This window comes from Narcine bancroftii, chromosome 6, assembly GCF_036971445.1.
Source record: "Narcine bancroftii isolate sNarBan1 chromosome 6, sNarBan1.hap1, whole genome shotgun sequence".
Classification (NCBI taxonomy): domain Eukaryota; kingdom Metazoa; phylum Chordata; class Chondrichthyes; order Torpediniformes; family Narcinidae; genus Narcine; species Narcine bancroftii.
The window spans coordinates 51,513,282-51,540,677 of record NC_091474.1 but is presented as its reverse complement, the minus strand read 5'-3'; the positions used below and the strand labels follow the sequence as shown (position 1 = coordinate 51,540,677).

At 40.7% G+C, this 27,396-nt stretch overlaps 1 protein-coding gene across 1 annotated transcript in view; it reads left to right on the top strand.

The window, feature by feature from the left end:
* Positions 1–887: 887 nt before the first annotated feature.
* LOC138736086 (linker for activation of T-cells family member 2-like) overlaps positions 888–27,396 on the top strand; it is a 125,918-nt gene continuing 99,409 nt past the window's right edge. The window contains exon 1 of the mRNA XM_069884980.1: positions 888–1,099. The gene's annotated coding sequence lies outside the window, so the exon portion shown is untranslated. The remainder of the gene's footprint in view (positions 1,100–27,396) is intronic.

Here is a 27,396-nt window from a genome sequence, read left to right as displayed (position 1 = left end):
ACATTAGGGTTAGGGTTAGTTCTCTCTCTTAGAAAAAGCCTGTCTGTCTGTCTGTCTGTCTTTCTGCTTGCAAAACCACATGACTTTCTTAGAACAGCAAACTGCAACTAGACAGATTGCGGCACCAGCCCCAAACTTCTGAGCCCATTGGTCTGTTGCTTTCAAAACAATAATCCATTTATACCTGCTTTTGTGATTCTTTAGCAAAGCAGTCTCCTTGTTTTATTGTCTTTGAAAAGGCTTTCAGTGCCTGCATGACTGACTTTCAGCAAAGCTCTTGCATTTTAAATAAGATCTGTTTTGTGAGGTGTATGTGTTTCATTTGTGACCTACACTAAACCCCCACAATCTATCTCCTTCAAAATCATATATCTCCTTCAAAATCGTATAAAACATGATATAATCGGTCACGCAAAGAAGAATGCTGGTCTGAACCTCCGCCTTCAAACGAAGAAGGGAGTTCATCTCCAGGGTCTTGAATGGGGGTGCTGGCAGGGTGTGTGCGAGAGAAGGACAGCCTCAGGGAGTCACGGCACATCGCGGGTGTTAAGACTGATGCTCAGTCCAGGTTCTGCAAAGGCTTCACAGGAAAGGACCGCAGTCTTCGGTCCAGCCGCCACTGCCTCCTTTACCGGGCAAAGGGGCCATAAGTGTAGACAGGTCACAGAGGGAAGAAAGATGAAATTCAGAATCTTGCCTCTGTGTAAAATAACAAACAATAGGAAACTCTCCTCCCAGAAGTTGCTGGGGCGAGATGGAGATGGAGGGGGAGGGGGGGGGTGGGAGGGAATGGAGGTTTTTAACCACATTGTAACTATCTAGAAGCCGACTCTGCATGAAACTGGCCCCGCGCTCGCTGGGTGCCCAGTGTCGCCCACCCACGCCCCGCGGCGCCGACCCCGGCCAGGTGTGGCCCGGGTCCTCAGCCCGGACCCTGTGAACGGCGAGGCGCAGCGGATGTGGCTCCGGGGTTTCAGCTGCGTGTCGAAGCAGCGGAAACTGCAGCTTGGACGACTTTTCCTTTCCCCAGCGAGTCTCTGCCCGAGGCTGGGGTGGGCAGGATGACAGGACGCCGGAGGACCCTCTGAAACTGCAGCAGGTAAGGAAGGGTAGCCGAACCCCTCTCCCCTTCCTGCTCCATGTTTCCGTCCAGGGTCGAGGGTAATGCGGCGAGTGGCTGGGTTTGGGGCACAGAGTTGAGGCGGGGTTGCCCAGCTGGGAGGGGGGTTCTGGCCGCTCCCGGGACCCCCGGACTCGGGAGAGGGGGGGCGCGGTGACCAGAGCGGGGCACCCGGGGCAGATTCACTCACTGACCTGATCGGCCACCGGTTTGCGAGAAAGTTGGTGAGAGAAATGGGATTTCAAATAAATGATCAAGTTATAAGGAGCAATCGGTCGGTGGGAGAAAATGAAATTCAGCGCATTATTTAGGCATTGACTTTATACTATGTATGTGAGTATTACAGGCCCTTCGGCCCACTATGTTGTGCTGGCCAGTATGGACAGACTCAACAAACTAAACTTTCCCCACCTCACACCCAGAACCCCTTAATTTTCTTGCTGTGATCTGGGGAAGTGCTGTTTACTCATTGCCATCTGATTGTAGAAGTACAAACAGCGTTCTCTAGTCCTCCGTGCAAAACCCTGCAGACACACTGCCAGATGTATCACAGGCCCCCTTTTCCATGGGCATCCCAGTTAATTGGCTGGGCAGTGTCCTGGGATAGGAAACCCTTTGTGCCGTTTCCACTGGGCCACCCTTGACTGGGACACTAATTACTTTTCCACTGAACACAACTCATCCCCAGGGATTAAAGTGTTCCACCTTCAACTGGAAATGGGTGACTTTTTGCTGTCCCTTTTCCACTGGGTTTATCAGCATGCCAGCATCAGCAAACTCTGGGGATATGAGTAGGGGTTGAGGCGGTTAATCTCTGGAGTGAAATTATATAACTTGATACCAGTGTTCAGACAATGTTCCTTTCCCACTGGACCCTGTCCCAGTAAATTCTCAGTTCATTCCTGGGACAGGGTGACAGTGGAAAAGGGGGTTACATGTAACAGAGAAATGTTACATATGCAGTACGTATCTACAGAAATATAAGTAAATAGTGTGCAGTCAGATGCGAGCAAACTTGAACTTGACAGAGAATTGCCACGTGCCCTTTCGAGACCCTTCAGCTTGAGGATTGCCCAGCTTTCTTCCCTCCCCCCCACACTGTGTTCCTCCTACAGATTGCTTGCAGCTGGACCAGACGAGTGGGTCAGGCAGCTGTCGGGAAAGATGTGCTGGAAGCTTGGGGTTGTGGGTGATGGCTGTGGTGACTTTGTGGTCTGGAGCCAGGTGTGAGGAGCCACGTGGATCTGGTGGAAGGATGAGAGGGAATTTCCAGTTGCCTGCTGTGGTTGGAGGGGTGGGGTGGGGTGGTTACCTCTTTCCTAGGTGGCCTCCCCACCTGTGGAAATCACCTTTGTTTTAAACATCGACCCAATCAGCAGTTATGGGTACTGAACAAGCACTGGTGGATGGGATTCTCGGCTGTCAGGGGATTTGTCCTCTTGGCACTTCACCTTGCAGCAGATTCAGAGAACTCTGTCCACTTAACCTACCAATTCTAATGTGTTTCAATTCAGGGCATAAAATTTCTATGACCCAGGTAGAAACCAAAGCCATTCCTGTCCAATGAACATAAGACTGAAGAGTAACACAAATAGAGTAGATGCTGCAGTCGTGAGCAGACAGAGAGTTGCTGGAGGAATTCAGCAGGCCCAACAGCATCTAGGGGTAGAAATGGGCAGGTCTTGATAAAGGATCCCAACCCAAAACGTTGAACCAGAATCAGAATTTATTGTCATGACATGTCACGAAATTCATTGTTTTGTGGCAGCGTCACATGTACAAATATTCATATAAACCACATTTCAAAATAAATAAAAATAGAATAAGAAAAAGACAAAGTGAGACAGTTTCTGTGGTTTGTTGATCATTCAGGAATCTGTTGGCAGCTGGGAAGAAGCTGTCCTTGTGCCGCTGAGTGCTCGTCTTTAGGCTCCTGTACCTTTTCCCTGATGGTAGTAGAGTGAAGTGGGCTTGGCCTGGGTAGTGGAGTCTTTGAGGATAAGAGGCTGCTTTTTTAAGACACCGCCTCATGTAGATGTCCATGACGGAGTGAAGTCTGGTGCCTGTGATGTCTCAGGCTGAGTTAACAACCCTTGGAATATTTTCCTGACCATTTCTACCTCTGGATGCTGTTTGTACTGTTGAATTCCTCCAACAATTCTTTGTCTGCATAAGGATTGTTTATTTGTCATATTTAAATTTTTACATTTTTTAAAATTCACACATACAGCACGGTAACAAGCCATTTTGGCCCACGACCCTGTGGTGCCCAATTTATACCCAATTAACCTACACCCCCTGGGACATTTCAAACAGGTGGGAGGGAACCGGAGCCCCCGGGGAAAACCCATGCAGACATGGGGAGAACATACAAACTCCTTACAGACAGCGCCGGATTCGAACCAGGGCCCGATCACTGGCATTGTAACAGCGTTGCACTAACCGCCACGCCAATCTTGCACAGTCTAACGAGGTAGATGGGGAATTGATGTTCTGGGAGGGGGGGCCAAGGGGGTAACTGCTAAAGACTCAAAGTAAGGGGTCAGCCATTCGGGACAGGCACCAGGAGACACTTCTTCCCCAGGAATCTTGGGAGTTCTGTCCTGGATACCTGTGGTGTCTCAAACAACAACTCTCCCAAGAAAAAGAGTGATAATTTTTCAGCATCAACCGAAATCAGGGACGAGTGCAAGAAAGTGATGCAGAGGTGAAAGGTTACACCAGGGCCTTCTCCTGTTTCTCCACAGAACAGTATAGCTCAGGATTAGGCCCTTCAGCCTATGTGTCTCCACTAAACATGACGCCAATCTCTGCTGCTTTCACATGATACACATTGCTCTATTCACGCATATTCATGTATCTGACCTTCCTACAGACCCAAACACCTTTATTGATGACAGCAAGCCCAGAATCAGATCCATCCCTACATTAAGCAAGGTGATCCACTTTCTCCCATTTTATTTAGCATTGTCATGAACAACCTGGGAAAAGCAGCCAATGGATTGAAGGATACTCTCTCTTCTCCCATTGGGAAGAAGGCTCAAGAGTGAAAAAGCATACACCAACCGCTTAAAGAGTGTATCTTCACCATAGCCACGAGGCTGCCCTTGGTTGGGACTAATCGATCTTTCTTTTCATTGTAACCTTGTGCTCTGTAAATTATGCTCTTGACAGTTATGTTAGAAATAATCAGCTTGCAGATTATTGTACAGGTAGAATAGGGTTAGCGTAGCTGTCAGTACAACGCTGTTACAGCACCAGCGATGGGGGTTCAAATCCTGCGCTGTCTGTAAGGAGCTTGTACGTTTTCCCTGTGTCTGTGTGAGTTTTCCCCTGGGGCTCTGGTTTTCTCCCACCATTTAATAATGTACCAGAAATTATAGGTTGATTGGGAGTAATTGACTGAATTACTGAAAAACTGGGCTGAAGTGGCCTGTTATTGAGCTGTATGTCTAAACTTCAGTTTAATTTTCATAAGAACATGTCAACTCGAGAGTGATGGCCCAGACTGCATAATTTATTTGCATGCAACAGATCCATCGACCCAGGAACTAATCTAGTGGACCTTCATAACTGGCCCTCAGTTGAAAGTATACATAGAGAGAATGAGTCTGCACACAAATTTCCAGGGGCAGTCTCATTACAATTGGAGCTAAACATCTGTACCTTGCCCTAAAGTTTTACTGCTTGTCAAATTTCAATCAGAACAAAGAACCCAGGTTCCCCTGACCATTGCTTGAGAGAAGTCAGACTTTCTTTTTGTTTCTATTTGTGAACCTGTCATGTTTAAAACAGGAAATGTAAGTTCAATGGCTGATTCTTAGGCTATGGAAGAGCAGCACAGTATCTAACCACAAGCTTCACTCCAGACAGCTCTCCTGACTAATCACTTCCATTAATCAAAACTGAACGTGCAAAACTTGGTCATTCTGTCTATCCTGCCATTCGTTGAATCAGGAGGGAGCTGTACCCTGACATATTGGCACCCCTATCCCCAGATACTCTGCAGTAGACTACAAAGAAATGGAGCCATTGTTCTCAGCATTTATAGTTTATGCAGTCTCGAGAAGATTTTTGAAGGTGTCCCAGAGAGATACTGCCCCAGAATGTGGTCCCTGAACAATGCCTGTGTCCAAGGGAGATGCTGTCCCTGAACTTTGTCCATGTCCCAGGACCCTTTGCTCCTGAATGTTCTGCAGATGTCACATTTAAAGGATAATGAGGAAAAACTCTTCACTTCATGTGTGAATCTGTGGGGTTCGTCTACTGCATCCAGTGCTCATGTTGTGGCCTTCCCTACATCAGAAAAACTGGTCGCAGACTGGGGGATTGCTTCACTGTGCACCTTTGCTCTGTCTACAACAACGATGGCTTTTAGACTGCAATGTCGGGAAGATAGACATGATTATCCAACTGCACGAAAACCAACAAGGTCGGGTCAGATACAGCAATGAGCTCTCTGAACCCTTCTACATTAACAATGGCGTGAAGCAAGGCTATGTTCTCGCACCAACCCTCTTTTCAATCTTCTTCAGCATGATGCTGAAACAAGCCATGAAAGACCTCAACAATGAAGACGCTGTTTACATCCGGTACCGCACGGATGGCAGTCTCTTCAATCTGAGGGGCCTGCAAGCTCACACCAAGACACAAGAGAAACTTGTCCGTGAACTACTCTTTGCAGACGATGCCGCTTTAGTTGCCCATTCAGCGCTTGACGTCCTGTTTTGTGGAAACTGCCAAAATGTTTGGCCTGGAAGTCAGCCTGAAGAAAACTGAGGTCCTCCATCAGCCAGCTCCCCACCATGACTACCATCCCCCCCACATCTCCATCGGGCACACAAAACTCAAAACGGTCAACCAATTTACCTATCTCTGCTGCACCATTTCATCAGATGCAAGGATCGACAATGAGATAGACAACAGACTCGCCAAGGCAAATAGCGCCTTTGGAAGACTACACAAAAGAGTCTGGAAAAACAACCAACTGAAAAACCTCACAAAGATAAGCGTATACAGAGCCGTTGTCATACCCACACTCCTGTTCGGCTCCGAATAATGGGTCCTCTACCGGCATCACCTACGGCTCCTAGAACGCTTCCACCAGCGTTGTCTCCGCTCCATCCTCAACATTCATTGGAGCGCTTTCATCCCTAACGTCGAAGTACTCGAGATGGCAGAGGTCAACAGCATCGAGTCTACGCTGCTGAAGATCCAGCTGCGCTGGGTAGGTCACGTCTCCAGAATGGAGGACCATCGCCTTCCCAAGATCATGTTATATGGCGAGCTCTCCACTGGCCACCGTGACAGAGGTGCACCAAAGAAAAGGTATAAGGACTGCCTAAAGAAATCTCTTGGTGCCTGCCACATTGACCACCGCCAGTGGGCTGATATCGCCTCAAACCGTGCATCTTGGCGCCTCACAGTTTGGCGGGCAGCAACCTCCTTTGAAGAAGACCGCAGAGCCCACCTCACTGACAAAAGGCAAAGGAGGAAAAACCCAACACCCAACCCCAACCAACCAATTTTCCCCTGCAACCGCTGCAACCGTGTCTGCCTGTCCCGCATCGGACTTGTCAGCCACAAACGAGCCTGCAGCTGACGTGGACATTTACCCCCTCCATAAGTCTTCGTCCGCGCAGCCAAGCCAAAGAGCGGAAAAAAAAATATAATGACTCCCCATGTGGTCGTTCACACTGGGCACCTTTCTAGACTGCAAGTACCTGAGTGCAACAGTCCCGGGGGTTGGACGTGCAGTCGAGTGGATGACCATCAGTGAATTTTTCCAGGATGATTTACACTACAGGCTTCATCCAAAATATTGTCGGGGTCCTGCTGGATAAATCGTGGGGCAGGAATGGACTCCAAATGTCTGCATGTTCCTTTTTGGATAGCCTAAATTCCTTGGTTGTGCTGTTACATGCCTGCAGTCTAAAAACCATAAGTGACAGGGATCTCCCAGTGGCCAATCACTTCAATTCTGTGCCTCATTCCCACACCAATGTGTCTGTCCATGGCCTCAGGCATTGCCCAACTGAGCCCACCCATTAATTGGAGGAGCAACGCCAAGTACTCCATAACGTCGACCTCTGCTTTCTGTTAGCACCCCCCGTCCCCCCCTCCCAAGTCCTTCTCTTCCTTCTCCCTCTGTCTCCTTTCCTCCAGCTCACCAACCACCTTCCCTCTTCATTCAGGGAGCGTCCCCTTCCCCAATACTTCTCAGCTTTTTTTCTCATGCCCTCCCGCCCATATCCACCTTTGACCTCTTACCCATAGACCTATGCACCTCTCCCTGCACCTCCTCCCACCATTTTGTTCAGGCGCTTGCCTGTATTTTGCTCATGTCTTGATGAAGGAAGGGCTCAGTCCTGAAACAATGGTTTATCTTTATCTTTGCTGCATAAAGAAGGCTGAATTTCTCCAGCAATTTCTCTCTCTCCCCCACCTATGTTGCTAGGTAGTTCCAGCATTTGTTTTCAGTTTTCCCATTATCAATAAACTTAGCTACAGGTTTGGTAGCAATTGTCCTGGTTCACATTGACCAAATATGATTGCCTGTAATGCAAGTTCACATAGAATTACAGTATTTTTCTATAATTGTTGCAGTAAAAATGAATGGTGGTGTTTAAAATTTAAAATCAATATTGTCCACATGGCTGACCTTGGTACAGTGATGGTTTAGTACCCTGCTCAACCTGGGATAGGAGACAGAAATTGTTATGTTAAGTCACAACTGGAATAAGGACATTGTTCTGGGGATGAATATCCCTGGGTCATATCTTCCAGGCAGGGTCTTACCAGAACATGGACAGTGTTCTGGGGCAGAGTGTCTCTTGGACACAGGCAATGTTCTAGGGAAGGATATCCCTGGGACATAGACAATGTTGTGGGGCAGGGCCTCCCTGGGACATAGATGATGTTTTGAGGCATTGCTTGCCATTTTTGTGTGACCAATTTCTATTATATGATACAATTTGATTTGAGAGCTTCCGATTTTAAATCCACCACTGGATTGTTAAACCATTATTCCAGAAAGGAAGGAGAGCGAGTAGATGGAATATCCCAAATGTCACCAAACCTTTGAGCTCGACTCCAATATGAGCACTGCAGGATACACTTGCTGGGAACTGCCAGGAACCAAAGTAACAATGCAGACACGTGACACCTACATCTCTCCCCCCTCCCCCCCACTCCCCACCTGCCTCAGCCATCTGAGCATTTCCACAATGCATTCTCAATTTATCCTTTTCATCCTTGTCCCTTCCCCTGCAGGGTTAACAATGTCACGAGGATAAAACTTGCCATTTTGATAAAATAAATAAACCTCCAATGGAACATTAATAGAATTAAAGTTCAGTAAAATTGTCCAGGCTTGCACTGCACTCTCTACACTTGTGTCAACACAGCAGAGAAGCTGGCAGCAATGAACAAAAAGGGTCTGTTGATGTCCTTCAGTGTCTGGAGCAGGGGATGTGAGATGTGGCTTGTGTGGTGCAAAGGTCCTGAGTTTCAAAAAAAACTTTGTGACTTCAGGAAATGTAGGTGGGCGTGTTAACCCCTATGTACTGTCTTCCACAGTGCTATGAACGTTTTTCTGTGCCATTTGTTCTTGCATGTGTAAAACTGGATTCTGATGTGAAGATGGAATAGAAAATATTGTCAGTTCTTGAGCTGAGGAGAGAATGTGTTGATTCATTATTACAAGAAATTACATTACTTAAAATAAATGATATTTCTTAGAACATAGAATGGCTACCACAAACTCCTGTTCCACACATAGGCTCTCTGAGACTTGCTCTTTAATGTTTTCTTTCAGTAGTGTTTAAACCCTTTTAAAAGCCCCTTTGGATTTTGTTTCCATGGCCGATTATGGTGACGAGCTCCATACTTCTCCTCAAATCCTCATTAGTGAGGAGCACAAATCACCTGGTTTCACTCTGAACCTGCTTCTCTTTGCTTTTATCATCTCAGTGAATCACTGGCACCTGACTTGAGAACATCCAAAATACTTGTTTTATGTGATATCTTGATTTATTTGTCTGATTATTATGTGCTGGGTATTGTGTGTTTATGTGTGTGAACAAAGTGTCTGGAGAATCGCACTTCCATCTGGTTGTACATGTACAGTCAGATGATGATAATCTGGAACTGTAGTCTAACAGTTTGTCATCTCACCTTCTGTTTTACATGATTCCGTGTATTCAATTAATAACCTTACTCATGCGCCAAGCATATGCTCAGGTTTGCCCCACGAGGTTGGGTTAAAATCATCTTTGGACTCCATTTTGTTTTCATCAACTTATTCACTTGTTATAATTTGTCAAGGTTTCTTTATAACTTTCCAATGCAGTGAAGATTTCCTTCTGCTTCTGTCTACACCCCAGCTACATTAACCTCATAAATTTGGACCATTTAAATTCATTTGACATGTATTTTTAAAACACGAGTCGGCATCGAGTTGGTGGGAAATTACCTCAAAGTCCTTTGATGTGAAGCTAACTTCAGACCATGGAGAATATTATTAACCTTGCATCTGTCGCACTTGAAAAGAATTAAAACCCAGCTCCATGGATCCATGGAGGGAGAGAAAAACAGGGCCAACCTTTCAGATCAAGGACGCCTGTCGGTCCTTTTCTCGGACCTGGCCTGTGCATTCCCAGTGTTTCTTGATTTTATTTCAGGTTTTTAGGAAGCAAATGAATGCCTTGTTTCTCTGCAGGAATGTAACTGTAGACCGCAGCAGCATTCTGAAATGAGCAAACAATGAGCTGTCAGAAAAACTCAGCAGGTCAGGCTGCATCTAGGGCCAGGATCCCTGATCAAAACTAAAGTTTGATTCAGAATCAGGATTTATGGTCAGGAACACATCATGAAATTCGACGTTTGTGGCAGCATCATAGAGCAAACATTCAGATTATAACCATCTTACAACATTACTAGAAAAATAATTGTGCTCGAAAAGTGAGGCCGTGTCTGTGGTTCATTGATCATTCAGGAATCTGAAGGCAGTGGGGAAAAAGCTGTCCTTGTGCCGCTGAGTGCTCATCTTCAGGCTCCTGTACTTTTTCCCCAATAGTAGCAGAGTGAAGAGGCCCTGGCCTGGGTGGTGGCGTCCTTGAGAATAGAGGCTGCTTTTTAAAGACACCACCTCATGTAGATATCCTCGATGGAGTGAAGTCTGGTGCCTGTGACGTTGCAGGTTGAGTTAACAACCCTCTGGAGATTATTCTTGTCCTGAGAGTTGGCGCCCCCAGACCAGGCAGTGATGCAACCAGCCAGAATGCCCTCCACGGTACATATACCTGTAGAATTTTATGAGAATCTTCAGTGACAGTCCAAACCTCACAGAGTATAGCCGCTGGCGAGCCTTCTTTGAGATTGCATCAACGTGGAGGCTCCAGGGCAGATTCTCGGAGGTGTTGCCACCCAGGAATTGGAAGTTATTGAATCTCTCCACTACTGAGCCCCTTGATGAGGATTGGGTCGTGTTCCCCTGGCTTCCTCTTGAAGTCCACAATTGGGACCAGGGCTCGAATCCCATGCTGCCTGGAAGGGTCTTGTACGTTTTCCCCATGTCTGCGTGGGTTTTCCCCGGGGACTCCGGTTTCCTCCAACCATTCAAAACGTACTGGGAGTGTAGGTTAATTGGGTGTAAATTGGGGGGTATGGACTCTTATGCCAAATGGGCCTGTTACCATGTTGTACATTGAAATTTAAATTTAAAAGAAGCACGAGATATCTCTGAGTTGGAGAGAAAAGTAAGAACAGGAGAAGGGAAAAAAGACAATACTTTAGTCTCCATAAAGAGTCCCAACCTGAAATACTGACAGACTATTTCTAACCTTGAATGCTGCTGACAAGCTGAGCTCCTCCCAGTGCCTGCAGATTTTGTGTTATTCCAAAATAAAAGGGCCGATTTTATTTGAAGAAGCAGAAATTTCTGACTTCATCTCCCGAGGTGTCTAGGCTTCTGCCTCTGCTTGTCTCTCAATTATCTTCTTCTCTTTGTGATAATGGTAATGAGACTTTGCCCTTTACATCCAGATAAGTTACTGTTACTATTGAAAACTTCTCTCAGACTTGGGCTCACACTGGTAACTCCCTGGGTGAGGATAGTTAGGCTTTCCACTAACCAAAGGCTCTTGCTCACTGTACCTTCATAATATGAACCACAGAACCCTAGAATGTGACAGGAAGAAAATAGGCCATTCAGCCCTTCTAGCCTGTGCTGAACTATTTGCCGAGTACCCAAGATGAGGAACCAGTCCATACCCCTCCCATCCATGAACCTTTTCAAATTGTTCTTAATTGTTAAAATTAGGCCTGCATTCACCACTTCAGCTGGTACCTTGTTCCACACACCCACTCTCTGCATGAAGAAATTCACCCTAATATTTCCCCTAAACTTCTCACCTTTCACCCAGGACCCATGTTGTCTGGTTTGTATCTCACCTACCCTCAGTGGAAAATGCCTACTTGTTTTCACTCTATCAAAACCTCTTATAATTTAGTAAACTTCAATCAAACCTCCCTTCATTCTTATCCATTCCAGGGAATAAAGTCCTAACATTTCCTTGTAACTCAGTTCCTGAAGTCCTGGCAACATCCCAGTAATGCCTCTCTGCTCTCTTTCAATCTTATTGATGTCTTTCCTGTAGTTAGATGACCAAAACTGCACTCAGTACTCCAAATATGGCCTCACCAATGTCTTATACAACTTTACCATAATATCCCAACTCCTGTACTCAATACTTTGATTTATAAAGACATTGCTCTCTTTAACCTATCCACCTGTGATGCCACTTTCAAGGAATTATGTACCTGTATTCCCAGATCCCTCTGTTCTACCACACTCCTCAGTGTTCTAACGTTTCCTGTGTATGTCCTACCTTGGTTTGTCCTTTTAAAATGTAACACCTCTCACTTGTCTGCATTAAATTCAATCTGCCATTTTGCAGCCAATTTTTCCAGATCCCTCTGCAAGCTTTGAACACCTTCCTCGCTGCCACAACACCTCTAATCTCTGTGTCATCTGCAAACTTGCTGATCCAATTTACCACATTATCAGCTAGATCACTGATATAAATGACAAACAACAATGGTCCCAGCACCGATCTTTGAGACACACCACTAGTCACAGGCCTCCAGTCAGAGTGTTAAGAGCCCAGAGGACCCCAAAACCCAGCAGCAATAGATATTTACCAAGACAAATGGTTACTTAAACAAAAGTTGCTTTTAATTATCTTTAAACATGAAAACAGAATTACACTTTAACTTATCACTATTAACTTAACTAAACTAACTTAACCCCCTTCTAATTTTAAGCGCATGTGAAATGTGTGTGTAAGTTCAGAAAAGTTCTTTGGTTCACAGTCCAATCTCACTTCTCATTCCTCCAAGTTCACTGGTTGCAGGCAATTCTTATACTGTGCACAGAATTTAACATTTATATAGTTCACCAGACTTGGGTGCTTGAAATTTAAATGGTTATCACTCGGGAAGGTTCTTATCAGTTTTCAGAGAGAGATAGGTTGTACGATGAACACCCAGCCACTTCAGTGTTTTCCCAAAGAATCTTGCCCCATCAGGGTTCTCCAGATGATAACCTCTGTCTTTCAGGTCACCACAGAGTTCCTTTTTGTTTCTCTTATTTCAAGTGAAACATTAGACAGCCAGTCCTCTCCTCTTGCATGGACCACAAGGGCTTTGACCAGGCTGAACTAAGAACTCACAACCCATCTTCCAAAATGGGTTTTCACAAGCTTCCAGTTTGTCCTGTTCCAGTCCCAGCTGTTGTTGCTGACTGTAACACTGTAGAACTGATCTCTCTGTCTCTCTCTCTCTCTCTCTGTCTCTGTCTCTCTCTCTCTCTCTGTCTCTCTCTCTCTCTCTCTCTCTCTCTCTCTCTCTCTCTCACACACACACACCCTGTTTTACTCTCTCTGCTTGCAAAACCACTTGACCCTCTTAGAATAGCAAGTTCCCTTCCAAACAGAAGTGACTCCAACAAGCTTTTTCATCTATTGGCTTTTTGTAAACAACATCCATTAGTGAAGTCTCTTGGGCACTCTCCAAAGCTTTTGCAAAGGCTGAGGCCCAAACATGCCTAGCATTAGCAGAGTTCCAGTATTTTAAATAAGATCTGTTTTAAAGTGTTTTTATGTGACCTACACTAACAATACCTGCCCCAATTTATCTCCCAAAAACTTATTTATATACTCTGTCACAAGAGAGGCAATCATCCACTGACACTCTCTGGCTTTTCCCATACCAGTGTTGAATCCAGTTTACTACCTCACCACGAATACCTGACGACTGAACCTTTCTGACTAACCTCGCATGTTGGACTTTGTCAAAGGCCTTACTAAAGTCCATGCAGACAACATCACATCTTTCCTTCATTAACTTCCCAGGATTCCTCCTTGAAAAATGGTATCAGATTTGTTAAACATGACCTACCACACACAAAGCCATGTTGACTATCTCTAATAAATCCCTGACAATCCACAAACTTGTATATCTGATCTCTAAGAACCTTCTAATAACTTATTATTACTGACGTCAGAGTCGGTGCCTATAATTTCCTTGGTTATTTCTGAAGCATTTCTCAAACACCAGGACCCTCCATCCAATCCTTCATTACCTCACCTGTGGCTAAGGACATGTTAAGTATACATTCATTCATTCAGAAGCATTGCCGTTGAGCAAGGGTGATCATGTCTTTCTATCCATGATGATCTCTGACCCTCCGAATTGTAGTTGTTGCCATTCCTGTTCTCCTTCAGTGAAGGCTCTATTTTTGATCTGAGACCATAGATGATGTTGAGTTTATGATTATACAAGGGGAAATACTGAAGTGGTTTCCCATGGCCTTCTTCAGTTGCAGTGTATATGCAGGGTAACCCTGGCCACTGATCAGCAGATTCACCTGCCCAGTGTTTTTAATTCTACAACCATAAATTCCAATTTGTAGAATCTGCTTACAAAAACCATCCACCATCTGCATTACGTGACCCTGATTGGGAAGCTAAACAGGTATTACACCTTGCCTAAGGGAGACCTGTGGGCTATCAGACGGAAGGAGCGCCTTACATCTCCTTTTGCTGAACAATTGCAGGGCACCGACACCAACAAATAGACCATTAGGTACTCATATAAGAGTCAAATTTTCTGGAACATTTTAATGTTACATTTATAATGGTTTTATGTTAACCTTTAATGTTAAACTATATTTCTTTTATTAAAATGTCTCAGTAAAGTAAATTATAGTGTTAAAATATGGTATCTGTATTCTTAGTAAGATAACTGTGGGTTGGTACAAGGTCACACAAGTCACTGCACATTCATAGATACATGTTTTCTGGGAAGAGTGTTCTTTCTTGGAGTTGACATGTCTTGGACAGACAGAGCTCATGGATTTCAAGTGGGTCTTAATTATTCAAGAATTGCTGAGGAAGCCATCTGTTTTTAATCAAAGCCACTTAAGCCTCTTGAACAGAGATGAGGTCAGAGGTTGTTATGGATATGGAGTGGTCCTGAAAAAGGAACAGAATTTTGGTAGAAATAAAACTGATGGTCATGAGGTTTCCAAGAATTGGGACTCACCTCAGTGATGATGTAATGGCCACATGATTTTGAGAAATATATTACTGAATTCAGACATTTTGTTTCAGTTTTGGAACAGTTCCACTTGGAGTTCACAGAAGTCAAAACCCTGTGACATATAGGGGTTGAAACCTTGTGAAAGACAGGGTTGAGTTATAGTAACCAGAATTGGTGCTGTTTGTTGTGTGTTACTCCTGGACAGAGGTGCACCAAAGAAGAGGTACAAGGACTGCCTAAAGAAATCTCTTGGTGCCTGCCACATTGACCACCGCCAATGGGCTGATGTCGCCTCAAACCGTGCATCTTGGCGCCTCACAGTTCGGCAGGCAGCAACCTTCTTTGAAGAAGACCGCAGAGCCCACCTCACTAACAAAAGACAAAAAGAAGGAAAAACCCAACACCCAACCCCAACCAACCAATTTTCCCTTGCAACCGCAGCAACTGTGTCTGCCTGTCCCACATCAGACTTGTCAGCCACAAACGAGCCTGCAGCTGACGTGGACATTACCCCTCCATTAATCTTCATCTGCGAAGCCAAGCCAAAGAAGAAAAGAAGATTCCTGGAAGAAGGGGAATACAGAATCAGTGGCTTTTGTCTCTTTGGAAAAGAGGACAGAATTCTACTGGGTCTATTTTTGTGTTTTGCCACTTCATTTAACCCTTGTCTAGTTTGTGACTTCATCGTGGAAGAGGATAACCACATTTGTTTAACCCTTGTCTGGGTTTGTGAATTCATGGTGGAAGAAAATAGCTATATTTGCTGTCTCTCATGTGGGAAGCAGAAGTGTGAGTAAAAGAGGCCGGAAGATGTAATGTTTAAAAATGCTTTATAATTATTTCTGAACTGAGAATTTAAGACCTTCAAGTAAGACTAAAATGATACTGAACTTTTAAAGATTGACTTTTCAGAGCAGGATTTTGAATTTCACACACAACACACACACACACACACACACGCACACACACATACTCACTTACATTTGCGTATAGTTAGGTTAAGTTTAGAGATGAGTAACATAATAGTTTAATAAAAACTTATTTTGAATTTGCCATTGTCTGGTGAATTCTCCATTGCTGTTCCTGTGTTAGTGCTAACAAAAACCCCTTTGTCCCAAAAATAATTGAAAAGATTGTCAGTGCGTAACATGATTGGGGACTTGTCTGGGATTTGAAATAATTGGGGGCTTGTCTCATCTCGCTTGTGTGAGAGGTCCTGGGATAAAAACCAAAGGTTTGAGCTCAATGAGAGCTTATTTGATCAATAAATATTCAGTTTGTTTGGTTAAAAATTTTTTGAAAGCCAATTAAAGGACTTATAGTATGTCTGGATAAACAACAGCAATGGGTTTTGATAAATGCTTGTCAATGCCAATCTGTGTAGATTTGAAAGTGGAGACTTGATCAGGTTTTACAGAATTTGCTGATGAGAATATTTTAAGCCCTAAAACTAAGCATGGACCAAGTGGAACTTTCCAAATTTGGTCAGATTCTGTAAAAAGTACAGATGAGTGTGTTTTGAAATCAAAACCTGTGTGTGGGCCAAGATAAATTGTCCAAATGGATATTTTTTGGAATTACCAAACTTTTAAGATATGAAAAAGGTAAAAAAAGAATGAGTTGATGCTTCTCGCTGAAGAGTTTAAACTTATGGAGATAACAGTGTCTATGAAAAAAAAATAGTGATTCCGAAAATTATGGCTGACTACTATGTAAAAGGGGATATTTTTGAAGAGAAAGAGTTAAAGCAATTTTTGAATGGCAGTTACAGCCGACAAGGTTAGAGTTAGAAAAACTTAGATTGGAGGGTGGATGAAGAGAGAGAAAAACTTAGATTAGAGGAAGCTGAAAGGCAGAGGCAGTTTGAGGTAGAATCAGAAAAACTTAGTGTAGAGGAAGCCAGGAAACAAAGGGAATTTGAGAGAGAAAACGAGATTTTGAAAAATTCACTTAAAGTTACTGTTGGTTTTGATATGTTAAATGCAGAGCTTAAATTAAAGCCATGTGAAACTTTTCAAAAGGAGAAAAATTCTGTTACATTTGCAGACAATGTGAAATTTGTGCCCAAAATACCTTTTCAAAAGGTTATCGTGAGGTATCAAAATAAGGTAGAAAATCAATGGGGAAAACTTTTTGATTCATTTTGTCATTATGGTAAAAGAGCTGAGGATGTTATAGCTAATTGATTTTCTCTTGAAGAGAAAGAGCAGGAAATAACACCCGATGCTTGTATTGAAAGATTGATTGGAAGAGGAATTGCTGGTTAAATTAGGAAGGAATTTGAATCTTTTGTTTCAGGAGATAAGGTTGTCTCTACAATTAAGTTTGAAGCTGACAGGGATACTATTGCCAGTGAGATTGTTGAACAAACTGATTTAAAGTTTAAAAATCTTGCCTGTGATGAAGATACTGGACAAAGTGATTTAAAAACTTGTGAGATCCAGCAGCAGAAAGAAACAGACTGTCAGGTCCAGAAATAAACAAACCGTGAGATATAACAAGGAATAAGGTGTCAGGTGGAGAAGCAAACTGACTGTGAGATAAAGGATATAAACCGTGAATCACCAGTCATTTTAGATAATTCTTTCTCAAGTCAGAATTCTGATTCTGATTTTAAACTTGAAAGTAGTGACAGTGAAACCAGTGACGTCCAAAATGATTTAAAATCCTTTGACGGTGAATAGCGGTTGAAAAGGGATTTTTCAGAATCCAGAGCAAGATTGATAGAAAAATCAAGTATCAATAATGATCTTGCTGAAGTTAGAGAAAAGGTGTATTCTCTGGAGAAGGAGTTAAGAAACTTCCAATTGGGAGGAGTCACGTGATGGAGTAGTGGGCAGTCAGGAAAACCAGCCCTCTCCAGGAAAATAGGAAAAAAGTTAAGAAAAAGGAAAGCATAACAAAAATAAAATATAAGAATTAGAAGATAAAGATACAGAGAAGAGAAAGAAGATGGGTTCCAAGAATGAGAAAGTAAAAACAACTGGAAAAAAATAAGTAGAAAAGTTGCCAGAGAAGAAAGAAGAAGGCCTTACCTGCAGGGAGCTGCAGTGGCGATGAGCGCCCGACCCTCAAGGTCAGTGCCTGCACTGCGGAGTCGCGCTCACCAGCCGGTGGACTACAAAAATGGCTCTCGGAGCCAAACAAAAGTGCACAGTGCGCAATCAAAGGAGAAAGAGGACACTGGCGGGAGGGGGGCTCAGCAGAGGAGCGGGCTGCCACAGAGCGAACAGCTGAAGGACGCTTGACACCAGGGCACTCAGCTGGAGGATGAGGAAGGCAGCAGAAGAGGGAGTGATGAAACAGACATGGGAGATAGATGGAGGGATGACTGACAAGAAGATCAACAGATGAGCAGCCTAGGGGGGGAGGACCAGCAACAAGAGGCCCAGCAAGAAGAGGCCTGACAAAGAGAAGCAAGCACCTCATCAGGAAAAACAGAAGAGGGTCAGACACAAAGAAGAGAAGAAGACACAAACACAGATAAGGATACAGAAGAAGAGAAAGAAGAAGACCAAGATCTTCACAGAGAAATAGAAGGTAAAACTGATGGACAAAGAGAAATAAAAGGTAAAACTGATGAACAGAATATAGTCTTTTTTGAAGAACAAATGAGGTCACTAAAAGAATGGTTGTCATTAGAGTTTAATGCAATTAAAAGGAAAATGAAAAGAACAGAAGGTAAAATGCAAAGGTTAGAACTGGTAATGACAGAAATAGGGAAAAGAGTAGAGAGTGTGGAAGAGCGGGAAACGGCTGTAGAAGTGGAAGTGAATGACAAGAGAAAATTTGGAAGAAAGTGACAAAAAAAATTAAAGAGACACAAGAGATGTTATCTCAGAAAATTGATATATTGGAAAATTATGGTAGGCGAAACAGCATGAAAATAGTGGGCCTGAAGGAGGGTGAAGAAGGCACAGACATGAAGGAATTTATAAAAGGATGGATCCCAAAGGTTCTGGGAATGACAGAAATGCAGGAAGAAATGGAAATAGAAAGGGCACATGGAACACTAGCTCTGAAACCACATCAAAAACCAAGATCCATCTTAGTAAAATTTTTGAGATACACGACAAGAGAAAATATACTGGAACGGGCAAGGAATAAAGTTAGAGAAGATAATAAACCATTAGAATACAAGGGTCAAAAAATATTTTTTTACCCAGACGTAAGTTTTGGACTCTTAAAGAGGAGGAAGGAGTTTAATACAGTGAAATTGATTTTATGGAAAAAAGGTTACAAATTCATGTTAAGCACATCCAGCTGTGCTTAAAATATTTATACCCGGGGAGCAAAATAGGCTGCTCTCAGATCCAGAGAAAGCGTAAGAATTCACAGAACGTTTGCAGGACAGGAGAAGCGATGAAGAGATGTAACAAGAATAAAGAATGGTGATAAAATATATATAAAGATGTAAAAACAATGTATATGTAAAGAACTAAAGAGGGAAAAGAAGGGAAAGAAGGGAGTAAGGGAGGGGGGAAAGAAGAGAGAGAGCTTTGTAATATGTGTTTTTTAAAAAAGTGTTTTCTGGAGAGGGCTGGGTAGAGGAGGAATAACCATCACTGCAAAATCAGTTGATGCTGCGAACAAAATCACAATCCAAATGAAAAGGGGAGTTGTGGTTGCCCGGCAAGGGATATGTGGCAACTCAGAGAGGGGGGGATCTTTTGGGGTTAAGGTATTAGTGGATGTGAGAACTTCTGTAATACTTTAAATAAGTAGTTCCACTCTACTCTGTCAAAGGCTTTATCTGCGTCGAGAGCAACAGCCACTGTTGGTTTCTTATTTCCATGAACTGTATGGATTAGATTAATAAGTTTACAGACATTGTCCGCTGTTCGTCTTTTCTTAATAAATCCAGTTTGATCTTGTTTTACTATTTTTGGTACACAATCGGCCAATCTAATTGCTAATAATTTCACTATTATCTTATAATCTGAGTTAAGTAGAGATATTGGTCTATATGATGCTGGTGTTAATGGATCCTTCCCCATCCTTGGTATTACTGTAATGTATGAATCTGGCAAGTTTTGTGTTTCTCCTATCTGGTTCATTACTTCCAGGAGAGGAGGAATTAATAACTCATTAAATGTTTTCTAAAATTCTATTGGAAAACCATCCTCTCCTGGTGTTTTATTGTTCGGCAGCTTTTTAAATATATCCTGTACTTCCTCTATTTCAGTGTCTTAAATGTGCATTTAGTACACATTAATGTACATTAAGTGTAATAAGAGAAAACTAAGAGATGAAAATGGGGAAAAAGGGGATGGAGGTGGTGAAGCAGTGGAAAAGAGGTGTATCCAAGATATAAGATGGCCATGTTGAACTATATGACTATAAATATTAATGGAATACATAACCAAATTAAAAGGAAGAGGCTACTAAATTTATTGAAGAAGGAAAAAATAGATATACCATTTGTGCAGGAAATGCATCTAACTGAAGCAGAACATAACAAACTAAAGAGAGTCTGGGTAGGACACATAATGGCAGCATCTATAATTCAAAAGCCATACTAGTTAACAAAAATGTACCAATCAAAATAGAGGAGGAAACTAATAGATCCGGCAGGAAGGTATGCAATGATTAAGTGTCAGATATACTCTGAATTTTGGAATTTGCTCAATATATATTCGCCTAACGAGGAGGATCAAAAGTTTATGCAGGATTTTTTTTGAAGATTGCAGACACACAAGGAAACATATTGATAGGAGGGGACTTTAACCTTAATTTGGACTCAATGTTGGATCAAACTGGACAAAAGACAAGTAAAAAGAATAAAGTAGCCAAATTTATAGTTAAATCAATGCAGGAAATGAAACTTATGGTTATATGGAGGAGGCAACACCCAAGACAGAAGGAATTTTCATATTATTCGAGTAGGCACAAAACTTACTCAAGGATTGATATGTTTATGTTGTCAGCCCATATTCAAGGGAGAGTTAGGAAAACTGAGTATAAAGCTAGACTACTATCAGATCATTCACCCCTATTATTAGCAATAGAACTGGAGGACATCCCACCAAGAACATATAGATGAAGGTTAAACTTAATACTACTTAAAAGACAGGAATTTCGGGAGTTTATTGAATGCCAAATTAAAACATATTTTGAAATTAACACAGGATCAGTGAAAGACAAATTTATATTATGGGACGCAATGAAAGCCTCATTAGAGGGCAGATAATAATTTATCTGACTTAGATGAAAAAAGATTACAATCAGGAAATAGAGCAGTTGGAAAAGGAGATAGTAAGTACAGAAAAGGAATTAGTAAAAAGGGATGATAAAACAAAAAGGAGAGAATTGGCGGACAAAAAAATTAAATATGAAACATTACAAACATACAAGATGGAGAAAAACATAATGAAAACAAAGCAAAAGTTTAATGAATTGGGAGACAAACACATAAAATATTAGCCTGGAAACTTAAAATTGAACAAGCTAAAAGAATGATACTGGCATCAAGGAAAAAGGCCAAACAAATTACATATAACCCAACAGAGATTAATGAAAATTTTAAGGAATTTAATGAACAATTGTATCAAACAGAGAACGAGGGAAAGATGATAAAATAGAGGAAATTTAACTGTCAAAATTGCAAGAGGAACAAAACAAACTAATGGAGGAAGTACAGGATATATTTAAAAAGCTGCCGAACAGTAAAACACCAGGAGAGGATGGTTTTCCAATAGAATTTTAGAAAACATTTAATGAGTTATTAATTCCTCCTCTCCTGGAAGTAATGAACCAGATAGGAGAAACACAAAACTTGCCAGATTCATACATTACAGTAATACCAAAGATGGGGAAGGATCCATTAACACCAGCATCATATAGACCAATATCTCTACTTAACTCAGACTATAAGATAATAGTGAAATTATTAGCAAACAGATTGGCCGATTGTGTACCAAAAATAGTAAAACAAGATCTAACTGGATTTATTAAGAAAAGACGAACAGCGGACAATGTCTGCAAACTTATTAAACTAATCCATACAGTTCAAGGAAATAAGAAACCAACAGTGGCTGTTGCTCTCGACGCAGATAAAGCCTTTGACAGAGTAGAGTGAACTACTTATTTAAAGTATTACAGAAATTCAATCTACCAGAAAAAATAAATAAATTGGATTAAAGCATTGTATAATGGACCGTTGGCGAAGGTAGCAGTAAATGGATATGTATCGAGTCACTTTAAATTAAGTAGGTCAACTAGACAGGGATGTCCACTAATTGTTCACCTTAGCAATAGAACCTTTGGTGGAACTGATAAGAATAGAAAATAAAATTAAAGGGATAAAAATGAAGGAGAAGGAGTATAAAATCAGCTTATTTCCAGATGACATCATAGTATACCTAACAGAACCAGAGGTATCAGTAAAAGAATTACGTAAGAAATTGAAGGAATATGGAGAAATATTGGGGTACAAGATCAACGAAAATAAAAATGAAGTGATGCCAATGAGTAACGCAGACTATACAGAATTTAAAAAAGAATCACCTTTTAAATGGTAAACCCAAGCAATCCGATACCTAGGGATCAGGTTAGATAATAACTTGAGCCACTTGTACAAACTAAATTATCAGCCACTAATAAAGAAATTGCAGGAAGACTTAGAACATTGGAAAGAATTACCGCTAATGTTGATATGGAGGGTAAACTGCATTAAAATTAATGTGTTCCCAAGGATACAATACTTATTTCAAACATTACCAATTCCTTTAGCAGAAAAATTATTTAATAAACTAAAGAGAATAATAAGGAAATTCTTATGGAAAGGGAAGAAACCAAGGATAGCTTTAGATAAATTAGCAGAGAGGTATAATCAAGGTGGTTTGCAGTTACCAAATTTCAGAAATTATTATAGAGCCGCACAATTAAGGTATATATCAGATTTTTACCAGACAAGGGAGAAACCAGACTGGACTAAGATAGAACTAGATAAAATAGGGGAAAAGGTACTGGAACATATACTTTACATATGTAAAGCTGGTCCAATATAAAAACTCACCAGTACTGCATCATTTACTTAATACATGGAAGAAGATCCACTTAGAAAGGAAAAAAACGAATGATCAAATACCAAAATTATTATTGACACAAAATCCACTAATCCCTTTTACAATAGACAACCTTTCCTTTAGAGAATGGGAGAGAGAAGGAATCAAAAGAATAGAAAATTGTTTTTTGGGAAATAATTTATTAACATTTGAACAGTTGAAGTACAAATATGGAATAATTCATGGTACAATGTTTGTATATCATCAATTGAAAGCTTATTTAAAGGATAAATTGGGAAACAGCTTGACACTACCTGAAGGAAGCAGCTTTGAATATGTGATTACAGACACAATGATAATTAAAAGATTTATAACCAACATGTACATTAAGCTGCAAGATAAGGAAAATGAAATAAACTATAAACCTAAGCAAAAGTGGAAAAAAGATCTAAACATAAAGATAAAAAATAAATTATGGGAAAAATTATGTTCTGGAACTATGAAGAATACAATAAACACGAGGTTACGCATATTTGGTTACACAGGGTATATATCACTCCTCAAAATTTAAAAAAATGGGATTCAGCATTATCGGATAGATGTTTTCGCTGTATGAAGGAAATGGGAGCAACATTACATGCAACTTGGGCATGTACGAAAGTGAATACGTATTGGGAAGAACTAAATCAGATACTAAATAAAATTACAAAAAATAACATACCAAAAAAAACAGAGATATTTCTTTTAAGTAACATAAGAAGTAGATAATTAGGCCTCAAATTGGATAAAGTGCAAAAAAAAATTCATTATGATAGCCTTAGCGATAGCAAAAAAATTTATAATGTAAACTTGGAAAATGGAAGAGAGCCTGAGAATACAGCAATGGTACATGGAAATGAATAAATGTATTCCATTGGGAAAAAAAACATATAATTAAAAAAATAAAGTCACAGTGTTTGAACAAATTTGGGAACCATACATGGAACATAACAGAGAGAGCTTGCCTATGACCTCCATCCCCTAAAATGAGAATAAAAATGATAAGACAAAACGTCTAGATTGAGTGTGTAATAAATAGATTTTGCATTTTTCTTGTTTATTTTCCTTTGTGTGAAGATATTGTTTTAAGGTTTTATTGTATTGTATATGTTGACTATTTATGGGTTTTGGAGGGGGGGTGGGAAAAAGGGAGGGAGGGAAAGGGGAGAAAAGACCACTGTGTAAATTTAATGAGAAACGTTTGTACATATTTTGGTTGATATGGTTCATAGTGTGAAAAATTAAAAAAAATATATAAAAAGAAAGTTTCAGTTGGATATAATTTCAAAGGAGGTTTATTAATGAGAAAATATAAGTTAAATGAAGTTCCTGCCAATGGGCAGTGGTTCACCAAGTTGTAGTTCCTAAAGACTATTGAGATGAGATTTTGAATATGCCACATAAAACACCTTTAGGTGAGCACCTTGGAGTGAAGGAAACTACCTACAAAATTATTAAACAGTTTTACTGGCCTAATTTTAAAAAAATGTGAAGAGATTTTGCAAGACTTGCCATACTTGTCAAGTTGCAAGGAAACCTAATGAAGGTCCCACAGTGGAACGTTTAAAATCTGTTTGTGGAAAACTTTTTTCTAAAGTACTTGCAACTGTGTTTGTCTGCTGCCCAAAACAAAAACCAGAAATAAATATCTGTTGACCATTATGTGCTCCGTTTTACAAGTTTACAGAAGCCATAGTACTTAGAAACATTAAAGCAAAAACTGTCTGGGGTTCTAGAATAAAGTTTTTCAGTTCATTTGATCTGCCTAAAGAAATCAAATTGGATCAGGGAAGAATTTTATGTCGGGTGTATTTCAGCAGTTAGTTTATAAACTGGGAGCTAAACAAAGTGCTTTGTCTGCCTATCACCCAGAACCTCAGGCAGATCTGGGGAGATTCCATTCAACTTTGAAAACTTGGATGAGAACTTATTGTTGTGAAAATGAAAACGATTGGGATGAAGATGTCCATTTAGATTTTAGCAAGGGAATTGATACTTGAACGTGAGGTGAGGAAACCTTTAATGTTGTTAAAAGAACAGTGGGTTAATGAGGATGTGCAGTTGAATTTGTTGGAATATGTTTCAAAATGTAAAGATCGCTGGAGGAAAAAATTGTAAGGTAGCTGAAGAGAATTTAAAGGTGACTCAAGTCAAAATGGAAGCCTGGATTGTCAGGAAAGCAAAACAGAGAAGCTTTAAACCAGGTGACAAAAGGGTTCTCAACAATGTCTAATTATCTCAGAGCAAGATTTTCCGGACACAATGAGATAACATCTAAGGTGAATAAAGTTAAAACTCTTAAAAGAAAACAAAACTCTGTAAGAGTCATTTTAAAGAAAAGCTGTTTGGTAGATTTTTGAAAGCTAGTTTCAACGTTAATTTACCTAAGATTGCATTTTGCCATGCTCAAGTGAGTTCTCTTGGTTATATTGTTGGCCAAGGAAAACTGGAGCAGATTTGGGTTAAAATTCAAATGATTTCTGACTCCACAGGAAGGAGAGTTATTGGGAGATTTTTGGGAAGTTCTGTGAAAGCTTTGTTGACTAATATTTAAAAGAAGAGTGAGAAGTTTATTTGGACAGCTATGTATCAAGAAGCATTTGACAACCTGAACATCATGTTATGTTAGAAACCTGCTCTTAAAATGCAGTCGGTGCTGAATTATTTAAAAAAAAAGATGACTGTGATGGGGTTGAAAATCCAGTGGCTTAAATATCTAAGAAATTCTTGTATGTCAAGAGATATATCAAAGAAATTTAATAAGCACTCAAAAGAATTATTCTGCTATTGGAAAATAATTATTGTTTCTTATATTAGCTTTGCAACATTTTAAGGTAAATGTTTGCACTGCTATGGGATGAAGCATTGTTTACATTGATCGTAATCTATGAGTTAAATGAGATATTTATTGAACTGGAGTTTAATTTTGTAACAATATGATTTAGGTTATGTTTAGATTTGTTTGTATTATCTTGTTTAAAACTGTGAAATCTATTAAAAGCAAATGGGAGTTTGCAGTTTAAGATTTTGACCTTTCAGAAGTTCAGCGTTTTTCTCTGTGGGAAGGAGGTGTAATAGTTAAACTATATTTGCTAATGTTAAACTATATTTCTTTTATTAAAATGTCTCAGTAAAGTAAATTATAGAGTTAAAATATGGTATCTATTCTTAGTAAGATGACTGTGGGCTGGTACAGGGTCACACAAGTCACTGCACATTCATAGATACATATTTTCTGGGAAGAATGTTCTTTCTTGGAGTTGACGTGACTTGGATAGACAGAGCTCATGGATTTCAAGTGGGTCTTAATTATTCAAGAATGGCTGAGGAAGCCATCTGTTTTTAATCAAAGCCACTTAAGCCTCTTGAACAGAGATGAGGTCAGAGGTTGTTATGGATATGGAGTGGTCCTGAAAAAGGAACAGAATTTTGGTAGAAATAAAACTGATGGTCATGAGGTTTCCAAGAATTGGGACTCACCTCAGTGATGATGTAATGGCCACATGATTTTGAGAAATATATTAGACATTTCATTTCACTTTTGGAACAGTTTCACTTGGAGTTCACAGAAGTCAAAACCCTGTGACATACAGGGGTTGAAACTTTGTGAAAGACAGGGTTGAGTTATAGTAACCAGAATTGGTGCTGTTTGTTGTGTGTTACTCCTGGAAGAAGGGGAATACAGAATCAGTGGGTTTTGAATTAATAAAGACCACTTTGCTGATTCTTTGGAAAAGAGGACAGAATTCTACTGGGTCTATTTTTGTGTTTTGGCACTTCATTTAACCCTTGTCTGGGTTTTTGACTTTATTGTGGGAGAAAATAGCCACATTCACTGTCTCTTTGAGAAGAGGGAAGATTCTTCATGTGGAAAGCAGAATTTTGAGTAAAAGAGGCCTGCAGATATGCTGTTTAAATTATTTCTGAACTGAGAATTTAAGACCTTCAAGCAAAACTAAAATGATGCTGAACTTTTAAAGATAGTCATTTCAGAGTGGGACTTTGAATTACACACACACACACACACACACACACACACACACACACACACACACACACACACACACACACACACACACACACTTGCATTTGCACATAATGGGTTAAAGTTAGAGTTATTTGAGAAATTTAACAAAAACTATGATTTTGACTCTCCCATTTTCTGGTGAAAATTTTCCTGTGTTAGTGATAACAAAGTCCCTTTAGTCTCAAACATAATTAAAAGGGTTGCTAATGCGTAACACATTTATGGGGTCGACTATTCCATGAATACTACTTTTGAGGGGCTGAAATTCACAGGAGAATCCAAAAATACCATATCAGTAGCAGAAGTTAAAATGATCTCTCAACGAATGATGAACAAAGACCCAATGAATGAATGATACAGAATCCGTGCATCAAGACGCACTTCCCACCATGGAACAAAAACCATAAATAAGGCATTGTCACTCTTCGAAATGTTTTCTTACACTTGCTCTTTTATTTGTTGCATCACACCCAATGACCAGCTAAGTGAAATCTGTTTAAAACTCATAATTACCATATATTCCCAGTACCTGCCGTAATACTGTGGACATGGTTGTAACTGTACCTGCTCGCATCACAACTCAATGAAGGGGTAAAATAACG